This window comes from Suncus etruscus, chromosome 3 (genome assembly GCF_024139225.1).
Source record: "Suncus etruscus isolate mSunEtr1 chromosome 3, mSunEtr1.pri.cur, whole genome shotgun sequence".
NCBI lineage: Eukaryota > Metazoa > Chordata > Mammalia > Eulipotyphla > Soricidae > Suncus > Suncus etruscus.
Genome location: NC_064850.1, coordinates 24965859 through 24992531, shown reverse-complemented (window position 1 = coordinate 24992531; position 26673 = coordinate 24965859). Strand labels below are relative to the sequence as shown.

General features: G+C 33.2%; 1 protein-coding gene and 1 non-coding gene across 2 annotated transcripts in view; one reads left to right on the top strand and one right to left on the bottom strand.

Annotated features, from left to right (window-relative positions):
• The window catches only part of CEP128 (centrosomal protein 128), a 423508-nt gene that overhangs the window by 233858 nt on the left and 162977 nt on the right, over positions 1–26673 (top strand). The window lies entirely within an intron of this gene.
• Positions 5818–5951, bottom strand: LOC126005250 (small nucleolar RNA SNORA51). The gene has a single exon (XR_007494418.1). It is a non-coding gene; the product is annotated as a small nucleolar RNA SNORA51 (small nucleolar RNA).

The following is a 26673-nucleotide window of genomic DNA, read 5'->3' as shown; positions in this document are numbered from 1 at the left end:
ATATTATATATATAAGTAAGATTTTAATCACCAGAATTTAATCTAGAAAATTATACAGGGTAAAAGTTTTTTTGTTTGTTTGTTTTTTAGTGACAACAATTGCAAAAAGAATGAAAGGCACATATAAGGAAGAGTATCTGGAAAAAAAGATTAAGGAGATCCATTAGTAAATGCCATGCATGAAAGTGCATGAAATTGCATTGCAAGATCCATATTCAAACAAACAAAATCCCCTAGGGGAATCTGAACTCTGAAAAGTAATATTCAGTGATATGCATTTATTTATTATATTTTAGATGTGAAATTAGTTGTGGCCAGGCTTAAAACATTGAGGATCATTTTATTGTAGAGATATTCTGTATCACATCCTAAAATAATGACAGGTGTCATGTTGCTACAGTATAATACTAGATGGGTTAGCAAGTTGCTCTATTTATATGTGTATTCATCATTATCATGATATTAATATGCTCTACTTATAAACTGGTTTGAAATTTTCCACACTAAACTTTAAAAACGGAGATGGGATAAAGTGAGAGAAGGTAGAAAGGCAAAGAAAACCAATTATAGATGAAATCTTAGTATAATTTAGCGGCTTACTTCTGCTCAGGGATAACTCCTGGTGGGACTCGGGGGGAACATATGTGGTACCAGGGGTTGAATCTAGGTTGACTGCATGCAAGACAAATCCCCTGCCAATAGTACTATTTTTTCCCTGTATTTTCTAATTTTCAATCACAAAAATGTCATCCTAAAATAGTTCTGTAATTTTTTAACTTAAATATATAGTTCTGAAACTCTATAAGCAAAGAAATTATTGGTCAATATGGAATTATAGATATGGTTGGAAAATATAAATACTTATTTAAAGGCTTAGAATACCTGTGAGTGTAATCTTCACACTCAATGCATTGATGTGTAAGATATGAAAACATATAGATCTCTTTGTAAATGTTATTTATCTTATACCCTTAAGTATTTTCAGTATTTTAAGTATTTCTGTGAAACCACACACTTGTCAAATATTTTCAGTTTAATCTAATTTTGTTAGTGTTAGTTTTGTTTTCTTATTTTTTCTTTTATAGGCTAAATACTGCAGTGTGCAGGGTTTATTCCTGGCTCTGCTTAAGACTCACTCCCAGTGGGACATAGAGATCATATGTGTTGCCTAGGATCAAACCTGGGCCATCAGCATGCAAGACAAGAGCCCTATATTTGTATTATCTCTCTGGTATTTTTTCCATATTGGAAATTTAAGTTGGACAGTCTTTTTTTATCTAAAGTTTAAATTAGATTGTTTTTTCTGTATTTTGTTTGTTTGTTTTCTTAATTCAAATGAATACTGGGTATTTAATTCCAATGTAATCATAGCAAAATGTGCTAATGATCTATGAATACATGTTGAAATTATTTCCCAGAGATACTGACTGTCACTAAATTTAATTGTGTGCTAAGGAACAAATAAAGGTGTTATTTTAGTGTGTTTTCCAATTACATAGCATCTGTCTTGAGAATCAAAATAGTTTTAAAATTCTGGCAGTTTGAAGGTTTATCAATAATCATTTTGTAAGCTGGATATAAGCTAAAATACTGTTATTCAGACCATCTCTTTTACATTTCTTTGGTTTGCCTTTGGGTGGTGTTTAGGGGCTCAATTTTGGCTTTGTGCTTAGGGTTAACTCCTGGTAGGACTTAGGGTACCATAGAGGATACTGGAGATCAAGACTGGGTGGACCCCTTGAGATTCTTCTATTTCCAATGAAAATAGGAAAAGAGGGGGGCCGGAGAGATAGCGCAGCGGCATTTGCCTTGCAAGCAGCCGACCCAGGACCTAAGGTGGTTGGTTCGAATCTTGGCATCCCATATGGTCCCCCGTGCCTGCCAGGAGCTATTTCTGAGCAGATATCCAGGAGTAACCCCTGAGCACCGCTGGGTGTGGCCCAAAAACCAAAAAAAGAAAAAGAAAATAGGGAAAGAGAATGGTAGCTAAATTATTAAAGTTTAGGATTTCTGTATCTTGATGTTTTTTTACAGGTATAAGAGATCTGATGCAATGATAAAATTTAATAAACATAAATATACATACTCATGTGTTTCGACCCAGTTGACCAGCAAAAGTCAAATTCCATCCTCCTGTTGCATTCAGGACCAGGTACATTCCCTCAACTGGTGACAAGGAAAGAATGGGTCCCAGGCTGATGACCAGAAAAAGATACTTCACTCTATTCCAACAGCGCTTTTATAGGACAAGAAGAACTGGAATATGTGCCAAGTGGCAAGGCTAGGAACCAACTATAAAGATAGCCACAGGAAGGTGAGGCATCAGGGAGTAGATAAATGTTAACATTGAACATTAGTAAAATCTTATTGAAGCAATACAGTATACAATAAAAGTACCCTGTAACCTACCTTAAATAGCGCTCTCTGTGACAGAGCAGGGACAGAAGTCAAGCTTGGGAGTAACCAATAATCACGGGGAGATAGTGCCCTATGTGTTGTTCTTCATCTCTAGAGCAGAGTTTTTGAAACTTTCATATCAAGTGAAACAGTTTTTCTAGGGGGTTCATCAGAACAGTTGCTCCATTGGGTTCTGTCTGCCAGGTGGCTCTGGAATTGCATCATGAGGGGATCTAACACTCAGACATAGGTAAAAGCTTGTGAAATTCGATATGGTTTGGATTATGTTATGCCAGTCTGCCTCCAGATTGTGATATTGCTTTACAGGTAAAATGGTACTAGCAGAGAATGCTCATTGAAGAGAATAAGCCATCTCTCATTGCTTCTTGCAACTGTGTACAAATCTATAAGTATCTCACATTGAAAGTTTACAAATAGGATTGGAGTGATAGTGCAAAAGTTAACTTGCTTCCTATGACATGGTAGACTGTAATTCTTACTTCAGAATTGTATATGGCCCAAAAATATCATGAAGTGTGACTCCTAAGCATAGGACTAGAAATAGCCCTCATACTTCTGGGTGTGACTAAGAATTTTTTAAAAATTAGAAATATTTAAAATTTAAAAAAATTATCAATATTCAGTTTAAACTCCCAACTAGATTCAAATTACCAACTAATATCAAATCCAGTGAATATGTTTTTCCTAATTTCTATTTGTTAACGTTGATTTTTTTAGCATTTTAAATAAAGATGAACTTAAATGAAATATGAAAACCTAATAGTGGTCAGCATTTTTTAAATGTACCACAGCAATAATTAAGCCTATTTAAAATCTAGTAATTAAATCATTAGAGAGGATTAAGTTTCATGGAAAATGATACAGTATTTGTGTGTAAAAATTAAACTGGCCAGAGTGTAGCTGGTAAAACACTTGCCTTACATGTGGTCAACCTGTGCTCTGTCATTGGTAACACATATGGTTCCCCATGCCCCACCAGTATTGATCCCTGAGCATTGAACCAGGAGTAAAGACTGAACACCAATGAGTGTTGTTGGTTTATAATTTAAAACTTGGTTTCATCACAAACAAAGGTGATTCCTGGTTTCTTTGTATATTTGTTTACAACTGGGTTTTGCCCCAAACAGAAATTTTCCTACTTAGCATTTATCAAGCAAACCTGGGCAGGACAGGACCAGGATAGGCTTTCTGTCCTTACTTCCCTCCCCAGGGATGTTTCTCTTTCTCTCTCTCTTGTCTCTGTCTCTGTGTCTCTGTCTCTCTCTGTCTCTCTCTGTCTCTCTCTCTTTTTCTCTCTTTCTCCTTGAAGAGACATAATGCTACTTGGCTAAGCATATTACACTTTCAACTTTGTTCAAATTATTTTTGACTTAAGAACCAAAAACAGGGCCCGGAGAGATAACACAGCGGCATTTGCCTTGCAAGCAGCCGATCCAGGACCAAAAGTGGTTGGTTTGAATCCCAGTGTCCCATATGGTCCCCCGTGCCTGCCAGGATCTATTTCTGAGCAGACAGCCAGGAGTAACCCCTGAGCACCACCTGGTGTGGCCCAAAAACCAAAAAAAAAAAAAAAAAAAAAAAAAAAAAAAAAAAAAAAAGAATCAAAAACAAATAAACAAACAACTTTATTTGAACATATAGTCTATCACAATGTTGAGAACTGGTAGGTTTCCTTAAACTTCATTTGCTTTTACACATATCCTATTTTCATGTCTATTACAAATGAAGAAACAATTCTTTGAAGACTTTTTTTTCAAGGCTTTACTGTCCACATAGCACTCATTGATAATGACCATCTTTTTAGGAAGAATGTTGACTTAATGTTTGACCTGAACAAATAAAGTAATGGAATCTCCATGTCTCATGTGGGAAGAATGATATGGACAAGGCGTAAAATTTCATAGCGAAGAATGGACTAAGTTTAAGATCTAATTTAAGGTTTAAAATAGTCACTTTGGTTTCTCTTGGACTGAAAAAGTCCCTTAATCTCCCAGATAATGTAGTTGGTATCCTGGAGAGATCAGTTATGCAGCTGCTGAGCAGAAGAGAAAATGGTTTCCCAGCATCCTCTGTCTCTTAAATTTGAAGAACTTCATTCATTTGGATGTTCCTTTGTGGAGGGTACTTGTTCATGTCTTGAATCTGTTGCTGATGTGATTTGTCATCTATTGCCTTTTGTCTGTGCCAGTGTTTCCAGTGACTTGATTTTTACCTCCATCCAACTGCTGCCTTCCTTCCTGTGAGTCATGCTTATGTTTACCCTGTGATTCCAGAGCATCTTCTGCTCTGTAACTTAGCCTACTCAGGGCAGTTTCTCATCCAGTTGCCCCAAATAGACTCAATTTGCTTTGGCTTTCCTCTCAGAAAACATTGGAATTAAAGGCTAACAGCAGATTATCCTTGAATTTTCCTTCCTAACCATGTTCTCCTTCCCAGGAGACTTTGGCCTCTGGACCAAGAAGCTAGAGCCCTGCTCTCAATTTTTTTCTTTGCTAATCAAATGAATGTCCTTTCTAGGGTAAGTGCAGAGAAAAGAAAAGCATTTGACATATCAGGAAGTCTTATTCTGTTTCCACTTTCTTCTTCACTCTCCTTTTAGACATGAAAGTAATAGATTATTCAATGTGTCATATTCGATTTTTGTTTGAAAATTGCTTTTATTAAAATTATATGGAGAGCTGAACAATCTGGTTTAAACAATACTGGGAGACAAAGAAACAATATTTTCTATAAAGTTGAGGTTCTGGTTTACAAACATGCCTTGCTCCATAAATTCTATTTTGCATGAAAGAAGCGGAATATTGTTTGTTTTTTTTCATTTGAGTTCCATATGTCACAAAATTCTAAGTCACAAATTTCAAAGAAAACCTCTACTTACTAGATATAACCTTTCATTAGTCAGATGATATGTTGGAATGACAAAAACAAATCCACTACATTCAGGAAGACAGAAAGAATAAGCAAATAATTAAAATCTATAACATAATATCAATCAGTGTTTTGCAAAGTGGTCAATACTACCCTCTCTGAAGTGCTGGAATGATTTTAGGGGGTCAGGGGTGAAGGCAGTACCAGCAATGGGTGCCAATGTGGAGTGTTTTCTGTTGTTTGCTAAAAGAAAGTAGATTTTCAGTGAAGTGGGGAGAAAAATTTCAAATAAATTTGAAACCTTTGATATAGACCATCTTTGAAATATTCCATTGCCCCCCTTTTTTTTGGAGGGAGTGGCAGGATGCTGAATACAAGTATATTCATTTTGTGAAATAGAAGTGAATTTGAGTAATATTTATTGTTCCAAGTGCTGTGCTATGTGGTTTATCATTTGTGGTAGATATAGAATCATTTAAAATCTTATCAAATTTTCATTATACTTTTGTTTCTGTTTTTATAGTTCCTTTAAAAAGTCACCTTTAATTCACAATACAGACTGGGCAAAGGGCCTGGGTTGAGGTGTATGTGGGGTGCATTTACTGTACCTCCTCTTTCTATACAGTCAGTGTAAAGAACAGAGCCTGTGTTAAGAATGGGAGGCCTTATCTTTTCTTTTCATTTTATTTGATTTTTTAATATATATTGCATATATATTATATATATGTATTTTGAATTGGGGGACAAAAATTTACATCAGTATAAATTTAGCTAAATAAATTTCAAGAGCATTCTTAAAGTCTAGCTAGAACTTTATGAAAATATATAAGAAGCAAACTGGAAAAAAATGTCACCTTTATTTTTTGATTTTTATCCATTTTATTTATTTATTCACTTGGTTTTGAGGTCATACCCAGTGATGTTCAGGGCTTAGTTCTTACTCTGCATGTAGGAATAACTCCAAGCCATGCTTGTGAAACTACATGGGTGATGGGAATTGAACTCTGATTAGCTGAATGCAAATTATTTTACTCACAGTCTTACTCTCTGACTTCTGATTATTATGTATTTTAATGTTCATCTTTTCTTTTTTTGCCATTTTATGTTATGGCATTTGCCAAAATTCAAGTCTTTCCTGGCTAATATGACTTAAATTTAGCTAATAAACTGTTTGTTCCCAAATTTTGAATTCTGAATAAATAAAAATAAAAATGTGGCTTCATCAAGGCAGGCTAGCTTCTGAAAAATACCTGTGGTGGTCACTTGGGGACAGTACTCAGACAGAGACTTGACTGCTATAGAGGTGAGTAAACTATACATCCAAACTGTAAGAGCCAACACTTTTGTAAGCATGTAAACTAAACTATAATAATCAATGCATAGACTTCTAAGGAGGCCAGATGGGAATAAGAAGGGTCCAGGATTATTGGTATAGGGAGGCTGACATTGATAGTGGGATTGACCTTGAAACATTATAGCCCTGAAACTCTATTGACTTTATTGTGATTCTTGGGTCCCTATAAGGAAAAAAACATTTTGGACAAGTGTTTTAATAACACTTGGTGATAGGAGCTGCTGCTAGTATGTGTTAAATATGATGCACAAAAGTCATGTATACAAACTAACATGTATACATTAGTCTATATAATTGCATGTACATGGCTGCACACGCATATGTTCACATTTAGATGCATGTATGAACATATATATTGCATACATGTACATGTCCACATATGCTGTGCATACATATAGATGCATGAGAAAATACATTTTTGTTTGCCATAAAAACTGTCTCCCAAAATGTTGAAATATGACTGCTTTTCAAGTTTTCCTTTAACAACTCTTTGTTCAGTAGCTCTTGATAATTCTCCCTGAATTCCTGTTCAATAAAATAAAACAGCATATGAAAAAGTTGGTTGAACATATCTCACATTTTGAAGTAAGCAGAAATAGCAGCTGTTACAGTGTAACTTCCTCATATTTCTATTTAAAAGTGTTAGTCTATGTTCTATTCAGCATTTTCCAAGTTAGCCCGAGTTATTAAATACAAAATGCAAGCACAGACAGGAAAAATAAAGAAAATGGCTTTGATTTCTTGTTTTCACAAATAAACATCAATTAAGTTGGGGTTTAAATGTGTGATATTAGTGATATGGCTGGTGAGGGGGAAATAGACAAGTTCGAAAGCATTTCTTAACAATTCTGAATTTTTGGTAGTTCAAAGATGCATGTCAACAATTGAAAGATTACTAGATACATTTTGAGAGGTATAATGGTGATGGAAAGTAGAAGGGCCTTTATCTACTTTTTAGTACTACTATCAGTTATTTTATTACTACTTTTATTGTGTAAGAAGAATAACATACTGTCTAGTCTGTCCATAAGATACATTTTTTAGAAATTCTAAAATTAGATAATAAAACCTTATATCTCTGAAGGTCAATTAATTAATCATATTTTTTATTTTCAATGTTTAGAAAATATTTTCACTTCTAAATATTTTATATATCCAAAATTTAAAAATTGGTAATATCAACAACTATCTTATGGTTAATCCAGAGATGTGCACAGGCTGCTAACAGGTCTGCTTGAACATCAACTTTTATATATTATCGTCTAAATCATCATCTCTGACATCAATTACCCTAACTGTCTTCTGTGCCTTATACTCATACTGTAATCCTTCAATATAAATGTCTTATGTTTGCACTGGAGCAATAGCACAGAGCGTAAAGCGATTGCCTTCTATTCAGCCAACCTGATTGTGATCCCTGACATCTCATATGGTCCCCTGAACGCCACTCGGAATGATTCTTGAATATTGCCAAACGTTGCTCTCAAATAACAGCAAAATAAATGTACTTAAAGCATTTCAGTCCAAACGGAAAACATCCCTCTGAATTTATGACTATTGTGGTAACACTTTAATCATTTTTAGTTTCTGCACCACCTTTTCAGTACCATTATTTTTAAACCCTACCATTTCTTTTTTCCCAATATACTGAAATCTGATTGATTACTCAACATCTTGCAGTTATGAAACCACCGTTACTAAGATCATTTTTGGGAATTCTAATTGTAAAAATCTAAAAAGGCTTCTTTTATCCTACTCGCTATTTCATCTTCCTAAAACAATTAACATTGCTAATCATTCTCTTCTTGAAAATATTTTTGAGGGAGGGTTGACTTGGGATCACACCTAGTAGTATTTTAGGGCTATTCTTGCTCTGTGCTCACGAGTGACCTCTGGCAATGTTTGACAACAGTACGTACCTTCTTTTCTCTCTCAGAAAATCTATATGCCTCCAGGTCTTTGTAGTCTCCTCCCAACATTCTTCTTTCTCTTTCACCAAGGGTTTCTTGTTTATTTGCTTTATAGCTTGAAATTTGTTTATTTTGGTTTTCCTTTTGGGGGGGGCCACACCCAGAGGTACTCAGAGATTATTCCTGAAAGTACCAGGGAACCATATGGGATGCCTGGGATTGAACACAAGTCTGCCATGTTCAAGGCAGGTGTCCTACCCATTGTATTATCTCTTCTAGTCTCTTGAAATTCATTCTCTTCAACACTGCTTTTTGAGTTTTTCCCAGTTATTACTGTGGCTGGTCCAGAAGCTTCGCATTCAATTCATAATATATTGTCTGGAAAACATAGAATTTTGGACTGAAGTTACGTATCAGAAAGAGGTTAAAACCTATGTTGGCAAAAAGACAGAACTTCCCATGACATCTTCCTTCATTTTCAAATTAGAGGTTTCTTTTGAAACACTAGCAACTGAGTGAGTTAAATGCATTGAATTGTTATTCCTTTGTATTTTTCTTTCAAATTACTTTTATGATTGAAGATTCTATGTCTATGTTGGCGACACAATAACAGTATTTTAGCCATATTATTAGAGTATGCATTATAGACTACTAAGATACAATACTACTTAAGATACAATGCTACTTAAGATAGTATATTACACTTATGATTAAACCTATGGGTTAAGTTTTAAACAACTGGATTATAGAGTTAAATACATTAGCGTAGATTGTGGAGCTACCATTTATGATATTTTTATATTTCTATTTCATAACATTGTATTAGACATTTTCTTGTTTTACTTATTTTTTGAAACCAAAATAGTTTTAAAGATAAAAATAGGCAAAGGAGTGAGTGAGAGAGTGATAGAGACAAAAAGAGATAGACAGAGAGATGTTTATGAGAGAATATGGGCTTCTCCAGAGTCAAGAAAGCCCAAGACACTCCATAAAGTAAAAGAAAGAAATTAGCCGGCTCACACTGCAATAAGGACAGCCCCAGATTGTGCAGCATTTCTTCCTTTTTTATTCAAGTGGGATGACTTCTTATTTCTTGCCTTTTAATGCTTCTTTGAAATATTTGATGACTTTGTGTTTTAGCAGAAATAGAAAGACTAGGTATTCAAATTTTCAGTACTAAATTTCATATAATAAAAATAGAATTTCAATCGTGTTCTGAAAGATGACTTTATGTCTCATTAAAGGATAAAGTCAATTTTTATGAATAAACCCCAAGGGTCAGTACACTTGCTTCTAAAAGGGAATGCAGCTATATAACCTGTATTGTGGGAGAACTACTGCACAAATAACATGTCGATTTTTTTCCCTGACTGACACCATTAAATTATGTCCTGATATGAAATATTTGTAGTGAAAAGGAAATTGCATCTTCGTTACAAGGGGCTTTAAAACAAGTTGAAACTGGTAAATAGGCCCTAGATTTCATAGAACATGAATAATTGATTTTATTATTGTTCTATAGACTTTGGAAATCTTATTATAGGCTGTTGCTGTTCTGTTAAAATATTTTTGCAAAAATATTCAGGCTTTGTATTTTGCTACTTCGAGTACAGTCAATGGACCTGCAGTATTTGCAGGTCTGAGAATTTGTGCATCTTAAAATTTAGGTTAAATTGATTTAACCCAAAGATTTGCACTCATTAAGTTCAATTCCAGAGATAGGCATTGATTTTATTATGCACCCCTTATTTATGAAGATTTAGTAATTAACTTCATTTTGTTCTTTTGATCTGTGACTAAGCTTTTCTAATATTGGAATTTTGTAAATCTAGGAACATTACCTAGTGAGAGAATACATTCATTTGCTCTTTTTCTCTTTCACTGCCAGGAAGGCAGTCAGCCATTCCCAAATAAATTGTTGATTAGATGCTGAGGCTTCATCAGAAGGTGAACTTGTCTTAGGTCTCTTTCTCTTTAGCCATTGGCTAATCCTCCCTGGAGAGACTGACCCCAGATGCTGAGAATAAATTGCATTTTACTGGTGATTTAAGATGATCAATAACATTGTCTTCTCCCCAGATACCTGTGTTGGCAGCCATTATTTCTTTCTAAACAGAATTGTCTCCTGATTATTATTAATTGTCTTCTGTCGTTGTTAAATTACAGCATGCTTTAAAGTAAATTTTGCCCTACTTAAAGAAGAAAAAGATCTAGAAAATGTATTGGGGAGGCCAGGAATTGGAGAAAATTTTGTATTTATGTTTATTGGTCTTTGGATTTTAGCACCTGTTTTGCATCAATTTTTGTTTTCTAAAATGAATTGATGCTACATGAACTTATTGGTCATAGTATATGTTTTAACTGGATATAACTGGACATATGGTTTAACTGGGCATAACTGGTTTGTGGAAATATTTAATGTTTTTCTGTTAGAGTTACTTTAAATGGAAAACCAGGGTAATATTATTAATCTTATAGTATAATTATCAATATTAATGATCTTGTGTTTTAAAATTAAGGCAAATATAAAATTGTATAAAATGTACAAGAACCACTTCATGTGTTCTTTGCTTGTTTATTGCAATAGCTGAGGCTACATTCATATTTGTTGTGGTGCACCACAGGTTATGTGTCTGGCTGTGATATTCATGACAGTTAGTATATGGTGCTCGCAGGATTGATTTTTTTCTGGTAATTATTATTATATTGCTTTTTTTGTTTGTTTTTATTGGAGAAGATTTCCACACCAGTTAATGCTCAAGGGTGGGGTTACTTCTGATTCTTCAAGAATTACTCCTAGTGGTGCTCTAAGGACCACATAGGAAGGATGCTGGGGATCAAACTTGGGTCAGCGGCTTGTAAAGTAACTGCTGTACCCTCTATTCTATGACTCCAACCCTGAGTTGACTTTTCTTTTAGTAACAGGGCATGTTACTAAGGTTATGGTACTTTAGATGTATAGCACAGGTCACGTGTTTGGGTGTGGTACTTTTGACAATCCTAGTGCTCACAGGATCCTTTTCCTTTAGTTGTGGTATTTCCACACATTCTGGCTGTAGATTTTGCTGAGGGGTCATAACCCTGGTTGTGGTGCATGCACCAGCTTTGTAAGTCATTGTGTTTGCTGTATCTTACACACTAAAATTGCTCTGTGTGTGCACACAGACTCCATGGGCTGGAGATCACATATTCATTTGCGGCGACAGGGTTCCGAGATATCAGAGGTACAAGGTCTGTATGTGGTGCCTGTGGCTGGTCCCACTGGAACTTAGGGCCTCATGGCAAGCACGATTACTGTGACATATTACTTAATCAGAATTTACAAAACTTGTTTTTGATATTGCTAATGGACAAAAGGATGCCAAAATACTTTTTGGCCAAATAATTCATTTAATTTATGACTTGATAATGTAGCATTTCAGCATACTGTATTTTTTAGTTTGATAATGGATTCATCATGAAAAGATATTAAGTTCACTAAATGAATTTGGGAAATGCACATAAATCAGTAGTTATTTTTGTAATAAATTAAATGTGATATTTAAAGCCGAATAAGTTAAAACTTTTCTTTTAGAGCTTCAAAAGGATGTGGCACTCTTTTCCAAAATTATTGTTTGTATTATTTCTATGCTGGCTTTGGAATTATATATACACAAAAATAAATTTATTTATTATAATCATCGAGACATTTGTTATAATGTAACCTTTATCTGTTTATCTGTTCAAGATAAATGTATTTACATTTCTATGTTTTCACATTTTTAATGTATTTTTCTATACCTGAGTGAACCATTGTGAGAAATTTAATTTTCAGAAGCTATTTAGCATTAAACTCTTCTGAGTAACTTAGTATATGTGTCTGGTGAACTCCTTTATATAATAAATATAGAGCAATATGATACAATGATCCTAATTCAAGACAGTACGTCTTCTACTCCATAATACTTTACACAAAGAAGACATCACCAATGCAATTTCAAATAGAAGGGATTAGAATAGAAAAGACATTTGATGTTGTCGAGACTGTCATGAATTTTTTTATATTCAGGATCATAGAACTACTTTAGTAATTTGTTATATTTCTACCTTTTTTTTTGTTTGATTAGGGGCCATACTTGACCATATGGTCAGGGTCCACAACATGTGTCAAGCTCCTTCTCTGCTTTACTGTTTCTCCAGCTCTGTTTCTAGGTTTGCTTGTTTTTTTTTTTCTCTTTTCCTAACTTTTTATATGAATTTTAAAGGAATATTATTTTGGAAGTCCGAAACATGCTACATAATCTTTTGAGTCGATTATAAAGATTTTAGTTCAAGGATGCATGAATCAATAATTCTTTTACTTTAAGAGCTGAAGAAATAATAGAGTGGGCAAGGCATTAGCCTTGTTTTATGCAGGATACCATATGTCAGTGCTTCTCCATTATTTTCTGTCATGCCCCCTAGGAAGAAAAAAACATTTTTTATGCCCCCCACGCAACTGTAAATAGTATTTTTATTTAAAAAAACTTCAACCTGCAAAACAAAAATATATAAAATAATGTGAGCTGATTTTTTAATCAGAGGTAATGTCGGGATTAATGGTTACAATGAGCACATTTTGCAATGCATAGCTTTTCAGCGTAGGGTTTGAAACAGAACACATTAACTCTCAGCTCCAGAGACATACAGATACATAAACACAGGGCTTAGCTTCTTATGACAGTGTTTACCGATGTCAAACGCGCCCCACTTTATGGAACCTTGTTGCCCCCCTTTGGTTGGCACGCCCCTCTATTTGAGAATCACTGCTATATATGGATCTCTGAGCACTGTCAAGGGATTCTCCCCTAAATACCTGTAGGCGTATGTGGTCAACTTCAACACAAATCATTAATATATAATAAATATGTCTAATATATTTTTATTTTTGAAAAACATCTGCTCTCTAATATAATGAATAAATCATTCATAAATTATATATATTGTGTACATAAATTTATGCATATGCCTTATGGTATCTTAATGTTTATGCTTAACTCCTCAAAACATGTATGTTTTTTAATGTGTATAATTTTAGATTCTTACAAAAAATAAACATATTTGAACAACTTAGGTAAACACAGTTGCATCTTCTAAAAGTTGGGAATTTGCTTAATTATATAGCATTGTGACACTTTCCTGGCATGTGGCTGACTTGGATTCCTTCTTGGCACCACATATGGTCCTCCGAACACTTTCAATAAGTGATCTCTGAGCACTTCCAGGTGTAACCCAAATCCGCCACCCTAACAAAAAAATATGTGTTTATATTTTGTGTAACCTAGAATTAGTACCTGTGGTCTTGTCCTCTGCAATGCCACTCTGTTCCATCTGACTTCTGGTCCCTCCAAAGTTACTCGTTTATTTTGTCTTAGTGATGTCTCTGAGTTGTAACTTGTGATTTGATAGTGAGAAACTTAAGTGTAAGATTATTTTTAATTTATCCATTTTCACAAAATATTGTTTAGTTTTAGGTACCATTACATTTTCTTGTCTTAATATTTTGAGTTAATAGTGGTTGCTAAGAAAATATTTCCCCTATGATTCCATCATCTTTTCACATTTGATCTAATATATGTTCTCAGAAGGATTTAATATAATTCAGGTTTTACGGATATCTATGAATAAACTATGTTATCTATGAAGTTATAACTAATTAGCATGTTATGAAGAGTTATAAAAAATAATTTTTCTGTTTTAGTTATTATAAGCCTATACAGCAAGTGATCTGTTCATTTATTTTCCTACCATAAAACAGAATGGTAATTTTGTTACTATTTTTAAATCACCTTGGGGAATATACTCAGCATATTTAATAATTTTCTAGTTGCTGTCATCAGCTAATAGGAAGGCGATTTGGGGGCTTCCTACAAGCTTCCTAGATAATGCCTTAATGTTTTTAACAGAAACCTAAAACTTACATCAGATCTTGTTAAGCACAAAGTTCTGTATCTAGTCTTGTGAAAGTATTGCAAAGAACATATTGCTAAAATTAATTCTATGTATTAAGCCACTAAAGAATTTTTATTTCATTAATTTTATTATATGTCTATAGAATAGGCAAGTGAGTGAATAATTTAATTTAAAAATTCTTTATACTTGTTCCCAGGACTATTTACAATGAAAACAAAGTAGCAGAAAGCCGGTTCTGGATCAGAGAAGTGAAACCAATAAACATAGGACTGGAAGAAATATTAAACACTTTATGAGGAAATTACTGAAATGTTTTTTCTGTTTGACATGCTTTAATATATTCTTCAATACTTATTCTAACCAACGTAAAGTTGAAGAGAAACATACATTTCAGATATTGGTGATTTATATTATAGAATACGAGCAAGGGAAAACTCTATAGAGATAATTTTATTCTTTAGCCTTTATTCAAAGTTAGGCAAGAAATAGTCAAGTGGTTTAGAAAAGGAGAGAAAGGAGTTAAATGATGAATTGGAGCTTCTCATACATGGATAATAAAATTCTTAATAGCTAGCCTGTATATACTATAAACGTCACCATAAAATATATTATGCATTTATGTTTTTTTAAGGATTAGGTCTTGGCATAAATTCAATAGAGAAAATATGTGAAGCATTAGTAAAATATCATTTATGAGAGTGTCAAGGTTTATCTTTTCAGGTACTAACTAGTTACTTCACATATAGTTAGAGTTTTAGGTTATTTTATTATTTGATTTTGTATAGAACTATAAAATTTGAATTAAAAGTAGTTGTTATTTTAATAGGTGATTTGTTATATGAGAGTAGCTTTGATTTCCTCTCACAGTAGGATTAGAGGTTAGCGCCAATAATTGTGAACAAAATATTCTGATGGGAAATCTGTATCTTGTGTATATTCTCTTCCATGTAATTTTACTTGAAATTGAACTTGTAAGGTCCAAGGTGGGAATTCATGTGTAACTGATGGGCAATTCTTTATGACTATTGGTACTGCATTATTTTCCCTTTAGCATCTGTATCTCTTGAAGATGAATTGTTCGTGCTGAAATAGAAGGTAGACAGCAATTGACTAACATTCGTAAATCAAGAAAATATAAAAAATATATTAGTTCACCTTAGTTTTCTAAATTAGGGACTCTATAATTTTAAAACATAAAAAGGTGTTTCTTTTTTTTAATTAATAATTTTTATTTCGACCAAAACAAATCATTCACAGTAGTATTTTACGTACATAGTGACATTGAAATCAGGGGCATTCCCACAACCAATGTTGTCCTCCCTTCACCCTGTTCCCAACATGCATCTTATATTGCTCCTCCTTCAGGTTTCTTAAAGGTTATAGCATCCAACTTATATTCTTGCCATCCCTTCTCAGTTATTTGTTGTTTTCATGCCAATCTTACTCTCAACAGCAAGATACATCATTTATTAGATTACAATATAGCACATTACTGTGTTATTCTTTATTTTTGTTTGGTTGTTGATTTTATTGTTATTGTTGTTTTGTTTTTGTTTTGAGGTCACACCCAGTGATACTCAGGAGTTACTGGCTATGCACTCAGAAATTGTTCCTGGCTTGGGGGACCATATGTGACACCGGGGATCGAAGCCTAATGGGGGTAAGGCAGATGCCTTACCCTTTGTGTCACTGCTCTGGCCCCTGCTGTGTTATTCTTTATATATCTTTTCATTACTTTCAATTCTACTTGGACAAGCTTTATATTTTCTTTCGTATTTGCTGCATATTTACTAATTTGTTTGCTTATTTGGTTTTTGGACTATCACCCAGAAATATCTTGGAATTATTTCTGGCTCTACATTCTGAATTTACTCCTACTAGTGCTCTGGAGGATACATGGGATGCCGGGATCAAACTAGAGTTGGTTATGAGAAGACAAGTGCCCTTACCTGTTGCTGTATTATCTCTTCAGCCTGACTTTTTTTTTTCATATTTTAAATTAAATTTGCCTTTTTTTGAATTAAGATCACCTTGCTAGGAAAAACTATTTTAATCCCTTAAAGACAAATATGTCTGCAGAAGCCAGATACATAAACACGCATCACAATTTTGAAGAAATAATAAACTATAGATAATTTAATGATGAAATTACATTTACTAAAGGCCTTGTTTTAGATGGAGCTCTCTTTCAATTTTAGTCCTAATTCTCAAACTTGTTATTATTTTGATATTAAACTCAAGTAGTATAACAAAATAACATTTAGATATACTTGGTTCATAAATATAAATATTGCAGAAACTAAACTATAATGGTTATAAGAATAGCTTAATACGGGCCCGGAGAGATAGCACAGCGGCGTTTGCCTTGCAAGCCGCCGATCGAGGACCAAAGGTGGTTGGTTCGAATCCCAGTGTCCCATATGGTCCCCCGTGCCTGCCAGGAGCTATATCTGAGCAGACAGCCAGGAGTAACCCCTGAGCGCCGCTGGGTGTGACCCAAAAACCAAAAAAAAAAAAAAAAAAAAAAAAAAAAAGAATAGCTTAATATTAGAGCAGTTATTAATATCATTTCCACATTTAATGAGAAAAACACATGATCATATCACTCTTAACAACAGACTTAGTATCTGACGAATATCTATAAAAATGTGTATCATAAATGTCTTAAGAAAAGTTTTAAAATCTGATATAAATGACCTCAATTCCCTCAAAAGTAAATTTTGAAAATAAAGATACTATTGAAAAATTAAATAGGTATGAGAAACAATATTTTCACTATTTTTATTCTATCTAATACTAATATAAACTGCTAGAAAGTATAATTTTAAAAGCTAAAGATATTTTAGGTATAAAAACCAGAAGAGTGAAAATAAAGCTGCCATGATTTAAAGATATTATGATAGTGAAAAGAAAAGGAATCTGTAGAAATGAGAGAGAAAATGAAAGGGTTTGAATATACAATTTGGTATGTAAATTAGATGCATTATTATTATTTGAATTACCTCGATGTTTAATTATATTTCATATATAAAATAAATTATTAGTAGTAAACAGTTATAAAATATTTTTAAAGTTCCACTTACAAAGGAATAAAAATATGTGTTTTGGATTAGATCTATGAAAAATATGCAAGATACACATGTGCACATTATAAAACTTTATTAGAAATAATTTAATATATAAAAGACGTGCTATCTCATATTTATGAAAAGCAAGACCCCATATACATTTTCCTTTCCAAAATGTCCAATAGATTTATTGAGATTAATTCTAATAAAATCACAATGTTCTCTATAAGCTGATATGAAAATGTACAAAGGAACAAACACAGACTAAAGAAATTCATTAGCAAGTAAGTATGAAGGTTTCTGCTAAAAGATGCCAAAGCTCATTGTGAAACCTTGGCAGTCATAATTACAGGAATAAATAATTTAATAGAACTCCACTACAGAATTTATATTCTCTACATAAAATTAGTGATCATCCTTTTTGTAAATAGTGTTATTTATACATATATATGAAATATTTTGAAATATGAGTTTACAAAACACATTAGGGGAATTGAAATATTTTTCAGTAAATATGGTAATGAAAATTGTTGGTTCATATGGAACAAACTTCTAAGAGATATTTATAAATAGGTAGTTTGGATAGCTCAAAAATTGTTCTTTAAATGGTGAGATTAAGGCAGATACTGTTCTTAATAAAAAAAAAGAAATAATGAAATTTCTAGTTGTGCCTCAAAATAGGTCTTTTTATAAAATGTGAGATTTTTCTACATAGTTGTTGGATCCTTATGAGTTATCAAGGACTTATCCTTGTGTATCACTGTCATCACTGTAGCAAGGCTTTTGGGTCATTTTACTGATTGACTGATTTAGGTTTTGGGGCCACACCCTGTTGTGCTCAGGTTTATTCCTGTCTCTGTATTCAGGAATCACCCCCTGGCAGTGCTCAGGGACTCATTTGGGATACTGGGAATCAAATTTAGGTAATCTGTATGCAAGGCAAGTTCCTTACCCACTGTACTATGCCTATGTTTGGTCACTTTAAGTGAGCAAACTATGAATTAAGTTCTTTATTGTTTATTCCTATTGTGAATGTGTAAACTCAGTGTCTTCTCATAACAGAGGTAGTTTAGTAGTAGGAAAAAATGAAAATGAAATGAGTTAGCATTATCAATAGTCCCATTTTCTTTTTTTTTTTTAAGCAGTTTATTGACTGATTGATTGATTGGTTTGGAGGCCACACCAGCGATGCTCAGGGATTACTCCTGGCTGTGTGCTCAGAAATCACTCCTGGCAAGCTTGGGGAACCATATGGTATGTCAGGAATCGAACCTGGTCCTTCCCGGGTTGGTCACATGCTAGGCAAATGCTTTACTCCTGTGCTATATCTTTGGCCTCAATAGTCCCTTTTTCTATCTACAATCCATATGTTGGCATACATATATGAACATATGTACACATATGCATTTGTCTGTTTATATATACATTTATATTTACATATACATTTATATGTATACATATGCTCATCTTTTTAAGTCATATTCATTATTCCCTAAAATAATTTTTTTCCTCAGCTCAGAAATGCTTTTACAGTGAAAAAGTTAATAAGACCTGAAACACTTTATTTTTCCCATTTAAAAAGATTTTGGTTTGACTTTGAATTTTTAGAACATCATATTTTTTTTTAAACCAGGGAATATGTCACATGTTATGAAGATTATAGGATTACTTAACTGGTGAGAAGAAATAGAATATTTTTATTGTACTGTGCTCTCCAAAAATTTATTTAAAGATAATGGTGATAGTATATAATTATAGGAATACTAATAATTAAGATAACACTGTTGATAAACTTTTGCTATATAAACATACTTTTATAAATTTTGTAAACCATTCACTTGTCCTTTGATTTAGAATTTGTTGTTATTTTAATATTAGAAATTATAAAATTGTATCAAAGTTAGATTTAAAAACTAGGCATTCTATTAAAACCATTTTGCTCTTTATCAGTTCTCTATACTAAAAATCTGTATAGTTTTAGTGGGAACTAAGGAAAAATGTGGGAAAAAATTTAGGGAATAATAAAATACTTTCCAAAACATTGATCTGGGGAAAAATGTCAATGAATGATTTGTAGAAACTTTCTCTCTATATACATACATACATACATACATACATACATACATACATACATACATACATATATACATACATATATATATAATTATTTCATTTCTTTTCTTCAAATTGATTCAGATTTGGCCCTGAGAGGCAATTCTTACAAAGAACCAACTATATATAATTCTTTATCTACTGCTTGTGCAATTAGGATATTATACTGTTAGATGCATCAGTTTCTCAGATTTTAGGAAAGTTTATTGTTTCTTGAATTCTGGATATTTTTTGCCTTGATTTTGTGTGTGTGTATGTTGTGTGTGTGTGTTTGTGTGTATGTGTGAGTGTATTTAAGGACTCCCTCAGATGCCGGGGATATCAGAGCTTGGGAGTTCACAAAGTGAGAGTAAATTAAACCAGGGCCCTATACAAATCTCCTTCAAGAAGACCTGAGAAATGCTAGGACTAAAGGTTGCAAGCAATTATATTTCTGAGTATGCTATTACTTTGCTTTAATGCATTTTTAAAAAATGCTTATTAGCTCATTAATGAAGCAAATGTTTTAGTGAAGCAAGAAAATGATAATGTGTTTACTTTATTGAATATTTTTGCTTCTTTACATTACAAATACCACAGTGGATTTCCTTAAAATTTTAAATGGCATTGTTTGAAAAGTGATTTATAGTTAAGTAAATCTAGTAGAAAGGAGTTTTAATTTTTGCTAAGTTATATAAATTTTTCTATTTTGTTAATTACAGTCTGAAAGTAGATTTGTAAGAAAACAAAATTCTGAAGGTGAGAAGAGCAATTGTCATTCATACATAAACATTTTCTTTTCTTTCCCTTGGTGGGTGGATGGGACACATGAGGCTATATTTGAGGAGCACTCCAGAGCTTCTGTACTTGGGACTTGTTCTCATCAGTGTTTGGAGGACCATGTGGTGCCCTCACCTCCTGCATGCAGATCATGATCTCAATTCATTAATCCATCTCTCCAGCCCATGTTTTCTAAGTAAACTTCTAATTATTGCAGTGAATTTTTACTTAGAATATCTTAACAATAGAAGTTTAGAGACTTCAGTGTGAGATAAATTATTTTGAGAGAATAAAGCCAGATGGGAATTATTGTTTGAACATTTCATTTAATTCACATAATTTTATAAAATGCAATGGAATGATTATGTAGAAAAGTCATCTTTCTGTGCCAGAAAGATGGTACAGGAGGTAGGAGACTTGCCTTTAATACAGCTGACACTGGCTCAAATCCACAACTCTACGTGTGGTCCCCCAAGAAATACCAGGAGTGATTTCTGATTCCTGTGTACAGCTGGTATGGATCGATTTACCCCAAGTGGATTCTACTCATTTTGCTTAGTTTTCATCTGAACATAATATTGTCCCTTGAGGTTATAGTGATTTTATACTTGAAAATCCACAGTTTTGAATTAGAAGCTATTCTTGTGAAATGAAATTTAGGGGTCAAAGAAGTTTCATAAGAAATCGGAAAATAAGGCAAGGGAGATCACTCAGTGACCTCAGGCACATGCTTTGCAAATATCTGGACCTGATTTAAAACCACAGCATCACATCCCTTCTTGCCACATGGGGACACCTGAGGGCCTGAGCAACACTATGTCTGCAGATCTGAGCATAAAGCCCAGCGGGTCCAGTATTACCATGAATGATCCTCTGAATCTTGGGAGGCCCTCAAAAACTAAAGGAAAGCAAAGAAAAAAAGGAAAAATAAATCATGTATATATGCCCTTAATAGTCAAAAATACATCTAAATACATATTAATAGCACTGAAAGATAGAGAATAAGAAAAGTGATAATAATATTAAAAAATTGTAGCTGAGCATTCTAACCTAAAAATTTTTAGCTGTGTTGAATTTCTTATTTTGTTGGTTACCTTTAGTAATGTTTTCATGGAAATGAATTCCAACAAGTATTTTAAAATGCTCATTATATATTAATAGCTTTATTATATTGTGTTTTAAAAACATTTTTAATCATTTTCAATTTGCCTTTGCTGCTTAATAATCTATAGTTGTGTAATGATAATGTGAAATTAATTTCAGAGAACAAGAAACTCATGTACTTCTTTTGAAGATTAATTTAAGCAATTATTCTCCAATTAGAATTTCTTTGTCATAAAGTGTATATACATATTTTATAGTCAGTAAGTAACTTACATGCCATGCGGATATTGCTGGAAAAACAAGGATCAAAATTTTTAACTTGATTTGGCGGGTCACTGAGTTTCAAGGTCAGTGTATATACGTCACCTCTTTGGTGTAAACCTATTTTTGTTTTTACTAAATTGCAATTGTCAATGGTGCTTTCAATTTTAAGAGCCTGTCAGTTTTGATATGTGAGGATAATTTTGAAGAATAAAAGTCTTTTCAAACTATCCCTCTGCCCCATCCCCCTGGGAGAAAACAAATGACTAAATATAGGAAATCCAGTAAGGAGATTGTTGATTGCTGAACAGTGATATCATAAAACAACATTCCTAATAATCAGTCAATCCTTCACCTTGGCTCATTAAAGTAAAGCATCCATTTATCCCACTTATCTGTGGTATAGAGAAAATTGAATGAGAGAATGCCAGGTATTAAACAGAGGATAACTCCAGCACTCTTCACCCCAGAATATAGGAAAAGAGAATATAGGAATATATAGGATATATAGAAAATAGGAATATAGGAAAGAGAATGTAGATAAGAGAAGAAAATGGGGGGTGGGTAAAATTGAGGGGTCAAAAGAAGAAGTGAATGGCAAGTTATTCAGGGGTTTCAGATACATTGGTGATACAGAGATGTTGTGTAGCTTTATATCTAAACCACAGTCAACAACACTGAAAGCACGGGATCCATTTCACAAACCCCAAACTTAAAAATGTGTAGGTCAAGGAGGCAAGCTGGAGGGAGGTGGAGTGGAAAGGATGAGGGGTGTGAAGGACTTTTAGAAACTTAACTATGAAGAATTTTGTTAATCATGCTGTCTTAATCAAAAATAAATGAAATTCAAAAATATAAAGAATCCATTTTGCCTGAGTTTTGAATAGAGGTGAATTTCACTTAGAATCATTCACTTATCTCAACTGTCATTTCACCTATTATTAGTGAGTTGTCTTTTCATTCATCTTCGCTTGTTTTTGGCACAGTGGGAAATTTTATCTTTTAATTAGAGAAAAAGTTTTGATTTTGATTTTAATTGTGGAAGAAATGGCTGCATTGTTGTGATGATCTGATATGACACTAGGTTTGACTGAATTTGAAAAGATCTTGAGTTTTAGTCTTGATACTCTTCCAGAAATCCACTTCGTAATATCTTTGTTGAGGATGAGCTCTATGTAATTAACTGGTATAGAATTCTGGTAAAGAGCTCAGCATTTGTTAGGGATTTCTGAGTCTGTATTCTATATGAAATATACAATATCCTAAGGAACAACTAAAATTCACAAAGTCATACCTCCAATGAGTTATTGGTTTAACTAAGCATTCTCTGACTTAGAAGTGAACAGTTAATAAATCACCTAAATATAATAATACCTGGTGACACAAGGTAACAAAAATGGATTAAAATAATATTAAATACAATGTATAGGGTCTTAGTGATGCAAGTCTTTTTGAAACCCATTGGATAAAGATCACCCTTACCCTTGGACTGAAAAATTCATATTGTCAACAGTGGTGGAGAAGGGTAATGGGAATAGAGAAATAGACTAGAGGGATTTTTAAGGAGGGTCTTGGACACTTTAGTAATAGTAGATTGCAGTAGGATGGAATACATTTGCTTATTAGTACCATTTGTTGCAACCATGTTACCTAAGCTCTCTCTCTCTCTCTCTATATATATATATATATATATACATATATTATAATATCTTTATTTAAGCGCTATGATTACAAGCATGTTTGTAGTTGGTTTTAAATTATAAAAAAAGAACAACCCCCTTCACCAGTGCAACCTTTCCACAACCAATGCCCCCATCTCTTTCCTCCCCCACCCCCTTCCTGTAACTATTATGCTTAGTGGAATAAGTCAGAGGGAGAGAGACAGACACAGAAATAGTCTCACTAAACTGTAGAATTTAAGAAAAATAAAAGACATTATTATCATAATACCCAGAGACAATAGAGATGAGGGTTGGAAGGACAGGTCCATGATATGAAGCTTACCGCAAAGAGTGGTGAGTGCAGTTAGAGAAATAACTATACTTAAAAATTATCATGAGTGAGGGAACTAGAATGCTTGTCTAGAATCTAAACTATATTAATAATTTCTAAAATGTCAGAAAGTGGGAGGTGAGTATTTGTGTTATGGGCTAATAAAGGAAGTGTGACTGACTACTTCAAATTTTAAATGGACATACCCATTACATTACCACAAATATTTGAAATTTTATTTTCATCTTATCGTTGTAGGTTCAACACGCCAAAGCTTTGAGACATGTGCTGTTTCATTAACCTCACAGTAGCCTTTTCCTTTTAAATTGTCTCCATTCATTTGGAGTATTTTATATTAGTAGAACTCTTAAGTATAGGAAAAAAAACCCACAGTTTTTTGAGAAAATAGAATTGAATTACATATATAAGAGAACCAATTCAAGATGAATTTTTTCTTAAAACCCAAAGCCTCTATTCAAGTATTATATCACACAGTAGAATACAATTTTCAATTTTCTAGAGTGATACTTTCTATAAATATAATAACACTGGCCTTATTAATTAGCTATACATTTTTTTAGTTGACTGTTTCCAAATTCTTAGTTTTATATATTTATTTTTAGCTCCTCAGAATTTTAACAGATGTCTTGAAAATATATTCATCAGTTGCCAGTTTAAATTAGATTTTTTCCCTTTGAACTGCTTGCAATTTGAGAACTTAGAAATAATAATTGATTGCAATAATTTGTTTTTACTATATTGAAGCTATACTGAGCAGCCATTTCTCCTAGATTTTCATGTTTTTCTGTTGGGAGTAAAGTTTCTATTTTCTATATACATGTTATAAATGGAAAATATTAATAATTGAGTTAAATAAAGTATGTTATTTCATTCTTTGCAAAATCAATCCCAAATAAGCACAATCATTTCAGTATCAACAAGTTTTATTTCATGAAGAAACCCTGATCAAGCCAAGGCTGAATTCTTTAGGGATGGAAAGGCTTGAAGTCAACATTTTAAACAATAGATTTCAAGAAAATAATGTATAGTGCTATCCAAAAGTATATGGAAATCTGCTGCTAGATCAAAAGAGTACAGAGGGTCAGATTTGCTTTGCATGTAGCCAATCTGAGTATGATCCCTGTTATCCCATGTCATCTGCACATCATAAAGAGTAAGACTTGTTCACTGCTGAGTGTGGCTGACCCCATCTTTATTTTCCATATTTTTCTTTTCTCCACTTGAAAATATATGTGTGTCACAATAATTACATCTTGTTTTCCTTCCTATCATAGTCCTGATATCATAAGTCCCATTATTGATGTTGTAGGTATTCAATAAATGTTTGTATAGCCATCAAAGCAGTGGTGATGGTTTTGTCCCGAGGTGTTTCCTGTTTAATATATTCCTGTAAGTTGGCTGCCTTCTCAGAAAACAGTGTTTTAATTATGGTCCAGAAAGTCCCTATGACTGCATACCTCTAAGTGTGGCTAATTTTTTTGAAAGTCATGTTTTTTTCTGCTTCCTGGGAGATATAACTTAACCAAGACCTGCCTTATTTATCCTGCCCCAAAAAATCAAATCTATAATACTCCAGTGTTAGAACTCTAATTCCAATAAGGCAATTGAATGCTTTGTCATTTGCCCAAAGGCTGCAGTTTGACACTTCTCTTTCTTTGTTTCTACAATGTCAGCAGAATTTAGAAATTTAATCTGTACTTAATGCTTCTTCATAGTCATACTATTGTTTTACTTAAAAGCATTAATTTGGGATTTATCCTAGAGACACTTATAATTCCCCTCTGCTGTTCATTATAAGCAAAATGGATTGAACCCACATCATGGAACTGTAAAATTAACCCTAGTCCTCTCCTGATTTTTCAATAAACTATTTTACTTTGCTGTTAGAAATCCTGGAAATTGCTTAGACCTTATAATGATTTTTTTTCTCTATTCTTCTTTAAGTAATATTTTCTTCTTTTCCCTCCATTATTCCCATTCTTATTTAAACGTTCTGACTTTTTTCATAGTTCTGTGGCTTAATTTCTAATTTCTTATGCTGGTAAAAGCTATATTGTCTATTTCATTTAGTAGTTTGTCATTTTTTATAAAATAGGACTTGCAAGCATATTGAGTTGTATTTTCTCCTTTAACCATTTGATTCAATTCCCAAATTTAATTTTAAATGTTATGTAATTAACCTAATTCTCAATGTCTGTACAATATAATACCTCCATCTGTACATTTTTTTTTCTGAGGAGCAGTTTAGGGAGCAAAGAGCAAGCATTAGATCAATGACACCAATTTTTTATTGGAAGGTGAAAGTTACTTCAGTCCTATCTCATTTTCCTTTTTCTTTTCTAGAAGTTTGAAACTTTTCCTTTCTCCTTGCTGTCGAAGGTTTCAAATCCATTTGGTAGCACATTTGATTACATGATTTTACATTAAGAACTAAGAGTTGAAGCTGAGAAAGTCTATCACGTTTGAGTCCCAATTTTTTCTGTTTCTATTTCCTCCCAGTTTAATTAACTACTAAATTACCTAAGCACCCCCAGTTAATTAAAATTTCTCTTCTTTAGCATAGGGGCTCTCCTAAGTACTTGTTTTGGCTCTCGGTCACCAATGCTTGCCTACGTGTTTCCAAGCATGACCAGGTCCAGTGCTATATACATATATAGCTCTGTGTAACACCTTGAGCCGATCTCAGGTGAGAACAGCAATCATGCCCCACCAGCTTGCTCACAGTGTCAGCATATTCTATGTGACACACTGGAGGAGGTCTGGTCTCATAAGGCACATGAGGACTACATCCCTCTTGAAATGATCCTGCAAACTCAAACTATAAAGGTCCTATGTTCAATATAGTTTTTTTTTCTCTTTTGGTAATTGTGTGGGG